We start from the raw sequence: 14,942 nt of genomic DNA, 5'->3' as shown, positions 1-14,942 counted from the left end.
TTTTCTACTAATACTCTAAAGATATTGTTTCACTGTGTTCTATCCTACCTGCTTTTTTACTAGATACCCCTGTATTGAATATGTTGTTTTGTTTTTCTGGTTACATTCAAGATTTTTTATCTTTGGTTTTTATCAATTAGATTATGAACATACTGGGCATTTTGTTGGATTTTGCTGAGTCTCTTGAACCTGTACATTTATTTTGTTCACCAGATTTTACGTTTTCAGCAATTTTTTCTTCAAAATATTTTTTTTCTTCACCAATCTGCCCCCCCCGCCATCTTTCTGAGACTCAATGACAAAAATATTAGACTTCTTTTTCTTCCAAGATTTTATTTAAATTCAAGTTAGTTCACATATAGTATGGTATTAGTTTCAGGGATAGAATTTAGTGATTCATCAGTTGCATATAACACCCAGTGCTCATTACATCAAGTGTCCTCCTTAATGTCCATCATCCAGTTACCCCATCCCCCCACCAACCTCCCCTCCAGTAACCCTTAGTTTGTTCCCTAGAGTTAAGAGTCTCTTATGGTGGGGCGCCTGGGTGGCTCAGTTGTTAAGCGGCTGCCTTTGGCTCAAGTCATGATTCCAGGGTCCTGGGATCGAGCCCCACATCAGGCTCCCTGCTCTGTGGGGAGCCTGCTTCTCCCTCTCCCACTCCCCCTGCTTGTGTTCCCTCTCTCACTGTGTCTCTGTCAAATAAATAAATAAAAAATCTTAAAAAAAAAAAAAGAGTCTCTTATGGCTTGCCTTCCTCTCTGTCTTTAAATTATTTTATTTTTCCTTCCCTTCCCCTATATTCATCTGTTTTGTTTCTTAAATGCTAGGCTTTTTGATATTGTCTCACAGATTCTGGAAGCTCTGTTCATTTTGTCTTATCTTTTTTTCTGTGTTTCTCAGATTGGTTAATTTGTATTGATCCCCTGTCTTGAATTCATGGTTCTTTCTTGTGCTACATCCATTCTGCTATGAAACCCACCTATTACATTTTTTTTAATTTCAGAAATTATATTTTTCAGTTCTAAAATTCCCACTTGGAATCTTTATGTCTCTGCCAAGAATTCTTCCTATTTACCCTAAGGGTTTATAATATTGTAATTATAATAGCTGCTTTCAAGTTTTTATCTGATAATCCACCATCTGGATTATTTTTGACTTGATATGTGTTGATTGTCTTTTCCCTTGTGAGTAAGTGATATATGCCTGGTTCCTTGTGTATCCAGGAATTTTGTATTATATCCTGGGCATTTTGAATACTATGTTGTGAGACTCTGCAACATGTTATAATTTTCTGGAGAATATTGATTTTAAGTATGCAATTAACCCAGGTAGATAGTCTGAAAATTATGTCTCTACTTTCCTGGATGGTGGCTCCAGTGACAGCTCTGGTTTCAAAGCTTTAACTCACATCTTTGCGTCTGTCCATGCATGTCCAGCTTAGGTCTGAGCCCGGGACTTGCACCAGTTCATGTGCAGCATTGAGGGCTCCTTCTCTCTAGCTCTCTTCCCTATAATTACCCAACATACACTGTTTGAATCACAGGAACTTTTTGGAGCCTTTGTTGCCCATCCTGTTTTTGCATAGTTCCAGGACTGAGGTCCCCCTCAAGCAGGGCTGAGAAAAAAAAAACAGGAGCAAGATATTTCTCTATCTTTATCACCATCTCTAATCTAATCTATACCTATACCTATTTCTATCTATGTGTCTGTCTGTCTATCTATGTACATACCTACCTACCTACCTACCTATTGAGGGGAGAGAGGTGGGGAGAGAGAGAACATTCAGGGATCTACCCCTGAAATCTCTTTGGCTCACAGAAAAACCATTTTCCTGGTCCTCTGGCCAGAAAGATGGGGATTTTATTGGCATTCTTGCTGTACATGCCAACTGGGGTGAGTTCTGTGACTGGAGCCACTTTCATGTCAAAGCTAGAAGAGTGAAAAATATTGGGAAACTCATTCCTGTACAGGATGTTTCTTCTTGATTTTTGATTCACAGCCCCCAATTTTCCTGTCATTATTTACTTTTCAGAGTCCACAGGGAGTTGATATATAATTTTGTCCAGAAATTAATTGTAATGAGTGGGAGAAATAGGCTATATTGTGCTTACACTATCTTGGCCAGCACAAGAAGTCCCAAGACTTTTAAAATCTTATAAAATTTAAGCTTGAATTTATTATTTTTTAGATAATCAAGTATTTTTTTCCAAGTGGCTTCAGCATTCTTTTTTATGTCCTTCCCTAGCAACAGGGATTTTTAGAACAGTTTGTTTGGCAAGTGAGTCCTCAATGTTGTGATATTTTATTCCTAAATGAGAAAATACCAAACTTTGCCTTTGCTTCCGAACTTAACTTAGCATTTCCTAAAGATGTTTCTGAAAAGCTTTTGAAAAGTACAAAGTATCACGTACTGCATTTCCGAATCCCAAACTGGCTTCTGCTGTATATTTAAATTTGATATAAGATATATGAAGACTAATTTGTCACTACTTTGTTTATTCAAAATGCTGTTTATATGAAGCAAACTTTGGTAAGAAAATGTATCCTGGAAGAGTTTTTGTAATCAGCTTAAAATCATGTCTGCTTTCTTCGGTTTAGATGTAGGAGAAAAGATTTAGCTTCTTTTAATGAAAAGGAATCTTTTCAAGCAAAAAGGTTTTTTTTTAATTGAGTCAAACAAGTTATGTAGAAGGAAACATTTGATTTTAAAACATAAATTTTTCTATCTTGCTGCAGTTTGAAGATAGACAAAATTATACATCTATCGGTAATATAGCATAAGAAACTGTATCTGTGGTTGTTTGATGAGTAAGTGTGTGGAGGTTCTGATCAGCTCTTTTGTAGTGTGCCATAGAAAAGAGGAGCTCGTTCTCCTGTTGCTAAGCAACAATGCTTCCTAGACCAGAGCTTGTGGAAACCAAAGACAGGGTAGGGGTATGAATTGTCCAAATTCACAAAGAGAAAGTGAGGGTGCAGTATACAAGTGAATAGAGATCCAGGAAACCACTTTTTGAAAACTAAGTAAAGGCAATTCAAGTGAATATTGAAGAAATAAACCAAAAGCCCAATTCTCTAGTTCTTCCATGCACAAAACACACACTGAACCCTAAGGAGTTCCGCATGTGTAAGGGCCAAAAGATTAATTCCCACATAGTTCAATGAACTCAGAGTAAAAAATAATTAAGAAGATAATTTTTTATTAACACATTTAAGGCATTTTGCTAAAAATGCTGCCTTTCATAGGTAGTAAAAGAAATAACACTGCAATTTTACTAAAAGATTGTTAAATTTCAGATATGAAGCACAAAGAATTCAGCAAAATTGAATGGGAAGGTTAGTATTGTTATAGATTTAAGAATTAGGCCTTTCCTTAAATTAAATTGCTAAGACTATAGAGAAAAATGTTTAAAGAAAAATAATCCTGTTTTATCTCAGTTGTGAAGAGATTAAAAGTTCTAGCTCTCTTTAGAAAATCTTATGTATGTAAATATAGATTCTTTGTGAGCAGAACCAGAAAGTAGCTTTGGCCCATAGCCTTTCTAAACTTAGAGAAAATATTGAATTAAAAACCTGAAGAATAGTTGGAATGGGAGATACCATTATCCCAAGTCCAGTGATTACTAGGGAATTTTCTTTTCTTTTCTTTTGTAGTTTTATTTTAAATAATTTTTTCTGACATTATTGAGGTAAAATTGACACATAAAATTGTAATATGTTTAAAGTGTTCAATGTGATGGTTTGATATACATATACATTGTCAAAGGATTCCCACAATCATATCCATCACCTCACATATCTGCCTTTTTGTGTGTGTGTGTGGCAATGCTTAAAGTCTACCCTCTGAGCAAATTTCACTTATACAATACAGTTTTATCAGCTATAGTCACCACGCTATACACTAAATTCTCAGAATTTACTCATCTTCTAACTGAATATTTATATCCTCTTACCAACTTCTCCCCACTTCCCCACCTCTTACTCCTTTGCAATCACCATTTTACTCTGTTTCTGAGTTCAACTTTTTTTTTTTTTTTTAAGATTCCACATATAAGTGATGCCATACAGTATTTGTCTTTCTTTGTCTGGCTTATTTCACCTAACATAATGCCCTCTAGTTTCATCAATGGCTGCATAATATTCCACTATATCCTTTGAGAGAATTTCAAGAATTTCAATTCTTGATGGACACTTGTTTCTATACCTTGACTAGTATAATAATGCTGTAGTGGACATGGAAGTACTGATATCTCTTCAAGGTATTAATTTTGTTTCCCTTGGATATATACCTCAAAGTGGGAGTCCTGGAAAATATGGTAGTTCTATTTTTATTTTCTTGAGGAAACTGTTTTCTTTTTTTAAAAAGATTTATTTATTATTTATTTGAGAGAGAGAGAGAGCATGAGTGAGGGGAGGGGCAGAGGGAGAAAGAATCTCAAGCAGACTCCCTGCTGAGCATAGAGCCCAATGTGGGGCTCGATCTCATGACCCATGAGATCATGACTTGAGCCAAAATCATGACTAGGACTCTTAACCAACTGAGCCACCCAGGCGCACCCTCCATACTGTTTTCTGTGGCAGCTGTTCTGGTTTACATTCCCACCAATGGTGTACAAGCGTTGCCTGTTCTCTGCATCCTCAACAGAATTTATCTCTTGTCTTTTTAATGATAGACATCCTAACAGGTGTGAATTGATATCTCCTTTTGATTTGCATTTCTCTGATTAGTGTAGTTGAGCACCTTTTCATGTACCCATTGGCCATTTATGTCTTCTTTGGGAAAATGTCTGTTTAACAGGTTCTTTGCCTATTTTAATTGGATGATGATTATTATTACTATTGAGTTGTATTTTTATATTTTGGATATTAACTCCATATCAGATATGAGGTTTGCAAATATTGTCTCCCATTCCATGGGTTGCCTTTTTATTTTGTTGTTTCCTTTGCTGTACAGAAGCTTTCTAGTTTTATGTAGTCCACTTGTTTATTTTTGCTTTTTTGCTTGTGCTTTTGGTATCAAATCCAGAAACTCATTGCCAAGACCAATGTCAAAAAGCTTATCCCCTATAAACATAAGAGTTTCATGGTTTCAATTCTTACATTCAAGTTTTAATCCATTTTTGACTTCACTTTTGTGTTTGGTATAAGACTGGGATTCAGTGTTATAGTTTTGCATATGGATATCCAGTTTTCCCAACACCATTTACTAAAGGAGCTATTCTTTGCCCATGTGTATTCTTGGTGCCTTTTTAGAAAATTAATTGACCAGGCACCTGGGTGGCTCAGTTGGTTAAGCAACTGCCTTTGGCTCAGGTCATGATCCCGGAGTCCTGGGATCAAGTCCTGCATCGGGCTCCCTGCTCAGCGGGGAGCCTGCTTCTCCCTCTGACCCTCTCCCCTCTCATGCTGTTTCTCTATCTCTCTCTCTTTCTCTCAAATAAATAAATAAATAAAATCTTAAAAAAAAAAAAGAAAATTAATTGACCGTATATTTATGAGTTTACTTCTGGGCTCTCTATTCTGTTTCATTGATCTTTGCATCTGTTTTTATGCAAATACAATATTGTTTTGATTACTGTAGCTTTGTAATATACTTTGAATCAGGAAGAGTGATGCCTTCAGCTTTGCTCTTCTTGCTCAAGATTACTTCAGATATTTAGGGTCTTTCCTGGTTCCATATGAATTTTAGATTTTTTTTATTTCTATAGAAAATGGCATTGGAATTTTGATAAGGATTGCTTTGATAAGAATGGGAATCTATTTCTTTTGTTAGGGATTGTAGATTGCTTTGAGTGGTATGGATATTTAAACAATATTAATTCTTCCAATCCATAAATACAGAATATCTTTCCATTTACTTGTCTTCTTCAATTTCTTTCATTAGCATTTTATAGTTTCAGTGTACAGCTCTTTCACCTCCTTAGTTTAAGTATTATATTGCTTTTGATACCATTGTAAATGGGATTATTTTAATTTCTCTCTCTAATAGTTTGTTGATAGTGTATAGAAAACACAGTTGGTTTTTGCATATTGATCTTGTATCTTGCAACTTTATGGAGTTTATTAATTCTTTTTTTTTAAGATTTTATTTAATTATTTGACAGAGAGGGACACAGCGAGAGAGGGAACACAAGCAGGGGGAGTAGGAAAGAGAGAAACAGGCTTCCCGTGGAGCAGAGAGCCCGATGCGGGGCTCGATCCCAGGACCCTGGGATCATGACCTGAGCCGAAGGCAGCCACTTAACGACTGAGCCACCCAGGCGCCCCTGGAGTTTATTAGTTCTAACAGGTTTTTGGTGGAGTCTTTAGAGCTTTCTATATACAAAATCATGTCTTATGCAATCAGAGACAATTTTACTTCTTCCTTTTAGATTTGGATGCCTTTTATTTTTCTTCCCTAACTACTCTGGCTAGAACTTCTAGTACTATGTTGAATATAAGTAGTGAGAGGGGGTGTCCTTGTCTTGTTCCTGATCTTAGAAGAAATGCCTTTAGCTTTTCATCATTGAGTGTGATAGCTGTAGGTTTGTCATATATGGCCTTTATTATGTTGTAGTACATTCCATCTATACCTAATTTACTGAGTTTTTATCATTAAAGAATGTTGCATTTTGTCAAATGCCTTTTCTGCATCTACTGAGATAATCATATGATTTTTATTCCTCATTTTGTTACTAGAATGTATCACATCTATTGATTTGCATATGTTGAACAATCCTTGCATCCCAGGGTTAAATCCCTCTTGATAATGGTGTATAATTCTTTTAGTGTATTGTTGGACTTGGTTTCTTAGTATACTGTTGAAGATTTTTTTGCAACTATGTTCAACAGAGATACTGACCTGTAATTTTCTTTCTTGTAGTGTCCTTGCCTAGTTTGGTATCAGGGTAATGCTGACCTCATAAAATGAGATCAGAAATGTTCCCTCCTCAAGTTTTTGGAAGAGTTTGAGAAGAATTGGTATTAATTTTGTTGTCTTTGGGCTTCCTGAATCTAAATGTCTGTTTCTTTCCCTTGGTTTAGCAAGTTTTTAGCCATGATTTCTTTGAATAAGCTCCCTGCTGCTTTCTCTTCATCTTCTCCTTCTGGGACACATATAATGCATATATTGGTCCATTTCATAGTGTTCCATAAGTTCCTTAAGCTACCTTCTTTTTTTTTTTTAAGATTTTATTTATTATTTATTTGACAGAGAGAGACACAGTGAGAGAGGGAACACAGCAAGGGGAGTGGGAGAGGGAGAAGCAGGCTTCCCGTAGAGCAGGGAGCCCAATGCGGGGCTCGATCCCAGGACCCTGGGATCATGACCTGAGTCGAAGGCAGACGCCTAATGACTGAGCCACTCAGGCGCCCCTGAAGATCATTCTTAACAACCTCTGGCCACTGACCATAAAGTATGTTTTCAAACCTCCCAGTTAGGTTAAATTTCCAATCTTGTCCAGCATTTCTCATCTTGACTTTGAATTGTACATGCATGCTCTATTGCTAGTTGTTCTTTTTTTTTTTTTAATTTTTTTATTCTTATGTTAATCCCCATACATTACATCATTAGTTTTAGATGTAGTGTTCCATGATTCATTGTTTGATCATAACACCCAGTGCTCCATGCAGAATGTGCCCTCCTCAATACCCACCACCAGGCTAACCCATCCTCCCACCCCCCTCCCCTCTAGAACCCTCAGTTTGTTTTTCAGAGTCCATCATCTCTCGTGGTTCGTCTACCCCTCCGATTTCCCCCGCTTCATTCTTCCCCTCCCGCTACCTTCTTCTTTTTTTTTTTTCTTAACATATATTGCATTATTTGTTTCAGAGGTACAGATCTGAGATTCAACAGTCTTGCACAATTCACAGCGCTTACCAGAGCACATACCCTCCCCAGTGTCTATCACCCAGTCACCCCCTCCCTCCCACCCCACCCCCCACTCCAGCAACCTTCAGTTTGTTTCCTGAGATTAAGAATTCCTCATATCAGTGAGGTCATATGATACATGTCTTTCTCTGATTGACTTATTTCGCTCAACATAATACTCTCCAGTTCCATCCACGTCGTTGCAAATGGCAAGATCTCATTCCTTTTGATGGCTGCATAATATTCCATTGTATATATATATACCACATCTTCTTTATCCATTCATCTGTCGATGGACATCTTGGCTCTTTCCACAGTTTAGCTATTGTGGACATTGCTGCTATAAACATCGGGGTGCACGTACCCTTTCGGATCCCTACTTTTGTATCTTTGGGGTAAATGCCCAGCAGTGCAATTGCTGGATCATATGGTAGCTCTATTTTCAACGTTTTGAGGAACCTCCGCACAGTTTTCCAGAGTGGCGGCACCAGCTTGCATTCCCACCAACAGTGTAGGAGGGTTCCCCTTTCTCCACATCCCCACCAACATCTGTCATTTCCTGACTTGTTAATTTTAGCCATTCTGACTGGTGTGAGGTGGTATCTCATTGAGGTTTTGATTTGGATTTCCCTGATGCCGAGCGATATTGAGCACTTTTTCATGTGTCTGTTGGCCATTTGGATGTCTTCTTAAGCTACCTTCTTGACTTTTTCTTTTTTTTCCTCTGCTTTGATGGATGATTTCCACTGGACTCCTTTGAGTTCACTGACCCTTTCTTTCACTTGATCTAATCTGCTGTTGAACCTCTCTATTGAATTTTTCAGTGTAGTTTTTCTTCTTTAGTTCTATGGTTTCTGTTGGTACTTTTTAATATTTTCTATCTCTTTGTTTAAATTCTCACTTTGTTTAGGCATTGGTCGCCTTAGCTTGGTGAGCATCTTTATGACTGTTAAACTTTGTTAGGTAAACTACTTATCTCCATTTCATTATGGTCAGTTTTTAGAGATTTTCTTACTCTATTATTTATAACATATTCATTTTGTTTCTTCATTTAAATGGCAGCCATAACAGGTTGGGTGCTAGATACATGGACAAGCTCTTTCTATGGAGAAGCTGGAGGCTTGGTTTTACTGTTGGCAAGAGACAGGAGAAGAGGAGGTTGACCACCAGTTCTCTGTTGCCTGGGTGATCCCAGGGAGCTCCACACACAGGCAGATCAGAAGCCTGATCCTCAGGCAGCAGCTTAAAAAGTATGCAGTCAATTCCCTTCCAGAGAGAAATGGGGAGATGGACATTCTTGTCAGTTCCCTCTGCCCTGAGCCCAAGAGTATATGTGCCCATTTATACCTGAAACTGATATGATGTTGTATGTCAGGTATAGCTCAAAAACAACAACAAACTTCTTTGTTTTCCATGGTCCTGTGGGATTCATGAATGCAAGCCCTGTCGGCTATCAGAGCTAGGTGATTTGAGGGCCCATATCTTAGGTGGTAACCTTAAAAGTTGGGTGCTTGAAGTGTGATCCAAACTCTTCACTCCTCAGGTAGATGCTGGGAGTTATGGGTTCCATCCAGAATATAAGGCACTGTGCTGGGAATAGGGTTTATGGCAAGAGTGTGTCACATCTTTTCCTACCCATTTCAGTGTGTTCAATCTTGAAAAAGAAAAGCAAAGCTAGAGGGGCGCCTGGGTGGCTCAGTTGGTTAAGCGACTGCCTTTGGCTCAGGTCATGATCCTGTACTCCCGGGATCGAGTCCCGCATCGGGCTCCCTGCTCGGCGGGGAGTCTGCTTCTCCCTCTGACCCTCCTCCCTCTCATGCTCTCTGTCTCTCATTCTCTCTGTCTCAAATAAATAAATAAAATCTTTAAAAAAAAAAAAAGAAAAGAAAAGAAAAGCTAGAGGCATATTGTTTTCTCAGTCACTTGATATGTAGGAGTCACTAAGCTAGTTTCTGAATTTCTCCTAAAGGGAATTTCTTTGTGTGTATCTGTGTATCTGGTGCTTCAAGGGAGGAGGAATTATCAGAAGCTGCCTAGAACACCATCTTGGTAATATCCACCTAATAATTTTCAAAATCTCTCCTATTAAGCCCACAGAAATAACTTTGTATTGTAACATAGCTTACTATACTCCTTTTGCCTCTCCCTGCTCCATTCATGCTCTATCCTTCTCTACTTTACTTGGTGCATCTAGGGATGACCTTTGTGGACTGTATCACATGGCTTTGCTTTACTTCTTTGCTTTAGTTGGATTTGGTCAATGGGTAAAAAGTCAAAGTGCAAGAGGAAAGAGATGTCAGGATCAATCTCCACTCCTTCCCTGCCTATCAGGGATCGAATCCCACTCAGATAAGAACTCTCGCCAATAGCTCTAGCATTCACTGATCAGTAACATCATTTCCCACCCTTGTCCTTTCAGGCTTGGTTTGGTCACAGCTTCCCACTCTTGCTAGTACCTGGGTCCCTCAACATCCTTTTTTCATATCTGTAGAACTTGCCACACCTCACTAAATAAGCCCTGAAATTCTCTTCTAAATCCCAGAAGAGTATACCCTCTGTTTACTGAAGATTGAAAAGTATATAAAAAGCATTTAATTATTAAATAAAAATAAAATAAATAAAAAGTAAATAAATAATATAAATAAAATAACATGTTATTTAATTTTTCATAAGACCAAGCTAAAATTTTTAGTTTATATTTTTTAAATGTGGGGAAAAAAAATTCCCAGAAAGTGCAATCAACCATTCAAATTATATTATCAGTCATGAGGGGAAAATAATCAGTCCTGTTAGTTTTCTTGATATTGTTTGTAGCTGTCTTTCAAAAAAGACATACTCATCAAATACCTCTCCATTAAATAACTGTGCTGAAATATTTCATACTTTGTTGGGCTTTATATACTGTACTAAATATAATTACAGATTATTTTACGAATTATATTGGAATGTATAGACTTGGATTTAATAATGAATACTACAATCATTACTTTTTATTTTTTCCAAGTTTTTATTTAAATTCCAGCTAGTTAAAATACAGTGCATTATTCGTTTCAGGTGTAGAACTTAGTGATTCATCACTTACATACAAAACCTGGTGCTCATCACAACAAGTGCCCTCCCTAATAACCATTGCCCATCCATCCCCCTGCCCAAGTCCCCTCCAATAACCATCAGTTTGTTCTCTATTAGTTAAAACTCTGTTTCTTGGTTTGCCCCTCTTTCCCCCCCATATTCATTTGTTTTGTATCTTAAATTCTGCATATGAGTGAAATCATATGGTATTTGGTTTTTTTGTGTTTTTTTAATATTTTTTATTTATTCAAATAAAATAAAATAAAATAAATATTTTTTATTTATTCATTTGAGACACAGAGATACAGAGAGAGAGCATGAGCAGGGGGGAGAGGCAGAGGGAGAGGGAGAAGCAGGCTCCCCGCTGAGCCAGGAGCCTGATGTGGGGCTCAATCCCAGGACCCTGGGATCATGACCTGAGCCGAAGGCAGATGCTTAACCATCTGAGCCACTCAGGCACCCCTCATATGGTATTTGCCATTCTCTGACTGACTTATTTCATTTAGCATAATACTCCCTAGCTCCAGCCACCTCATTGCAAATGGCATGATTTCATTCTTTTTCATGGCTGAGTAATATTCCATTATATGTATATATTCCAATATATGTATATATAAATGGTATATATATAGTATATGTGGTGTATATATATGTACTCATATATATGCCACATACCCACTGTATGTGTGTATGTGTGTATAATGTGGGGTGTGCATATATATATATTTTTTTGTGGGTATATGTTATATATATATATATATGCACACCCTACATCTTCTTTATCCATTCATCAGTCAATGGACATATGGACATTGGGGTGCATGCATCCATTTGAATCAATATTTTTGTATCCTTTGGGTAAATACCTAGTAATTCAATTGCTGCATTTTAGGGTAGTTTCATTTTTAACTTTTTGAGGAGCCTCCATATTGTTTTCCCCAGTGAATGCACCAGTTTGCATTCCTGCCAACAGAGCAAGAGACTTCCATTTTCTCCTCATCCTCACAATACCTGTTGTTTCTGACAGGTGTGAAGTGATATCTCATGTAGTTTTGATTTGTATTTCCCCGAAGATAAGTGATGTTGAGCATCCTTTCATGTGTCTGTTAACCATCTGGATATCTTCTTTGGAAAAATGTCTATTAATATCTTCTGTCCATTTCTTAACTGGATTATTTATTTTTCAGGTATTAAGTTTGGTAAGTCCTTTATAGATTTCGGATACTAACCCTTTATCAGATATGTCATTTGCAAATATCTTCTCCCATTTACTAGGTTGCCTTTTCCTTTTGTTGATTGTTTCCTTCACTGTGCTTTTTATTTTGATTAAGTCCCAATAGTTTATTTTTCATTTTGTTTCCCTTCCCTCAAGAGACACATCTAGTAAGAAGTTGCTATGGCCAATGTCAAAGGAGTTACTGCCTGTGTTCTCCTCTAAGATTCTGATGGTTTCCTGTCTCACATTTAGGTATTTAATTGATTTTGAATTTATTTTTGTATATGGTGTAAGAAAGTGGTCCAGTTTCATTCTTTTGCATGTTGCTGTCCAGTTTTCCCAGCACCAATTCTTGAAGAGACTGACTTTTTCCCATTGGATTTTCATTCCTGCTTTGTCAAAGATTAATTGACCATATAGTTATGGGTTCATTTCTGGGTTTTTTATTCTCTTCCATTGACCTATATATCTGTTTTTGTGCCAGTACCATACTGTCTTGATCTCTACAGCTTTGCAATATAGTTTGAAGTCCAGAATTGTGATGCCTCTAGCTTTGCTTTTCTTTTTCAAGACTGCTTTGGCTATTCAGGGTCTTTTGTGGTTCCATACAAATTTTAATATAATTTGTTCTAGTTCTGTGAAAAATGCATTAGGATTGCATTAAATGTGTAGATTGCTTTGAGTAGTATAGACATTTTAATAATATTTGTTCTTTTAATCCAAGAGCATGGAATGTCTTTCCATTTCTTTGTGTCCTCTTCATTTCTTTCATTAGTATTTTATAGTTTTCAGAGTACAGATCTTTTACTTCTTTGGTTAGGTTTATTCCTAGGTATCTTATGGATGTTATAAAGAGAGACTTTTTAAAGTAGCAAGAAAAAAGAAGACAGTTACATACAAGGGAAATCCATAAGGCTATGATCTGATTTTCGGCAGAAAATTTGCAGGCTAGAAGAGAGTGGCATGATATATTCAAAGTTCAACCAAGAATACTCTATCTAGCAAGGCTATCATTCAGAATAGAAGAGATAAAGAATTTCCCAGACAAACAAAAGTTAAAGGAGTTCATCAACACTAAACCAACTTTATGAGAAACATTAAAAAGAATTATCTGAGTGGGAAAAAAAGCCATAATCAGGAGTAAAGAAAATTATGAAAGGAAAAAAATATCACAAATAGATACAAACATAGTAAGTTTAGTAGATTAATCACTTATAAAACTAGTACAGAGGTTAAAGCACAAGAGTAGTAGAATCAATTATATCTATAAAAATCAGACAAATGATTCACAAAATAAAAGGATGTAAAGTATGACACCATATACATAAAACATGGGCAGGCGAGCAGTAAAAATGTAGTGCTTTTAGAATGGGTTCAAGCTTAAGCGACTGTCAATTTAATACAGACTGCTATAAGCATATGGTGTTATATATGAACCAAACGGTAACCACAAATCAAAAACCTGTAATAGACATGCAAAATATTAGGAGAAAGGAATCCAAACATATCACAAGAAAAAGCCATCAAACCACAAGGGAAGAGAGCAAGAGAAAAACTACAAAAAAAAAAAAAAAAACCCCAGAAAGCAAGTAACAAAATGACAATAAGTACATGCCTATCAATAATTACTTTAAATGTATATGAACTAAATGCTCCAATCAAAATACATGGAGGCCATATAATATGCTACTGACCTAACAATGGATCAACAAGAAATTAATAGAGGAAATAAAAAAATACTTGGTGAAAAATGAAAATGAAATAGTTAAGTATCTTTGAGACACAGCAATAGTACTTCTAAGAGGGAAGGTTATGGCAATGCAAGCTTACTTCAAGAAATAAGAAAAACCTCAAATAAACAATCTTATTCTACACCTAAAGGAACAAACAAGAAGAACAAAAAGAAGAACAAACAAAATCCAAAGCTAGAAGGGAGGAAATTATAAAGATCAAAAGGAAAATGAATGAAATAGAGACAAAAAAATTAGAAGAGATCAGTGAAACCAAGAGTGGGTTCTTTAAAAAGATCAACAACAATGACAAACCTTTAACCAGACTCATCAGGAAAAAAAAAGGGATGGCATAAATAAATAAAATTAGAAATAAAAGAGTAGTAACAACTGACACCACAAAAAAATGAAGGTTTATATGAGACTGCTATGAAAAATTATATGCCAACACATTGGACAACCTAGAAGAAATGGACAAATTCCCAGAAGCATACAATCTTATAAGAATAAATTAAAAAGAAATAGAAAAAATATGGGGCACCTGGGTGGCTCAGTCAGTTAAGCATCTGCCTTTGGCTCAGGTCATGATCCCAGGGTCCTGGGATCAAGCCATTCATCGAGTTCCCTGCGCAGTAGGGAGTCTGCTTCTCCCTCTCTCTGCCCTTCCCCCCACTCATGCTCTCTCTCTCTCAAATAAATAAAATCTTAAAAAAGAGAGAATAGAAAATTTGAACAGATTACTAGTAACAAACTTAATCAGTAATCAAAAAACTCCCAATAAACAAAAAGCCAGGATCAGATGGCTTCACAAGAGAATTCTACCAAACATTTAAAGAAGAGCTAATCCCTATTCTTCTCAAACTATTCCCAAAAATAGAATAGGAAGGTAATCTTCCAAATTCATTGTATTAGGTCAACATTAACCTGATACCAAAACCAGATAAAGATACTACAAAAAAAAAAAAAAGAAAAAGAAAACAAAAGGCCAGTATCCCAAATGAACATAAATGTAAAATCTTCAATAAAATATTAGCAAACCAAATTTACTAATATGATGAAAAGGCTCATTCACCAT

Source organism: Neomonachus schauinslandi, chromosome 13 (genome assembly GCF_002201575.2).
Source record: "Neomonachus schauinslandi chromosome 13, ASM220157v2, whole genome shotgun sequence".
Taxonomy (NCBI): Eukaryota; Metazoa; Chordata; class Mammalia; order Carnivora; family Phocidae; genus Neomonachus; species Neomonachus schauinslandi.
Note: the sequence above shows the minus strand (reverse complement) of the source record.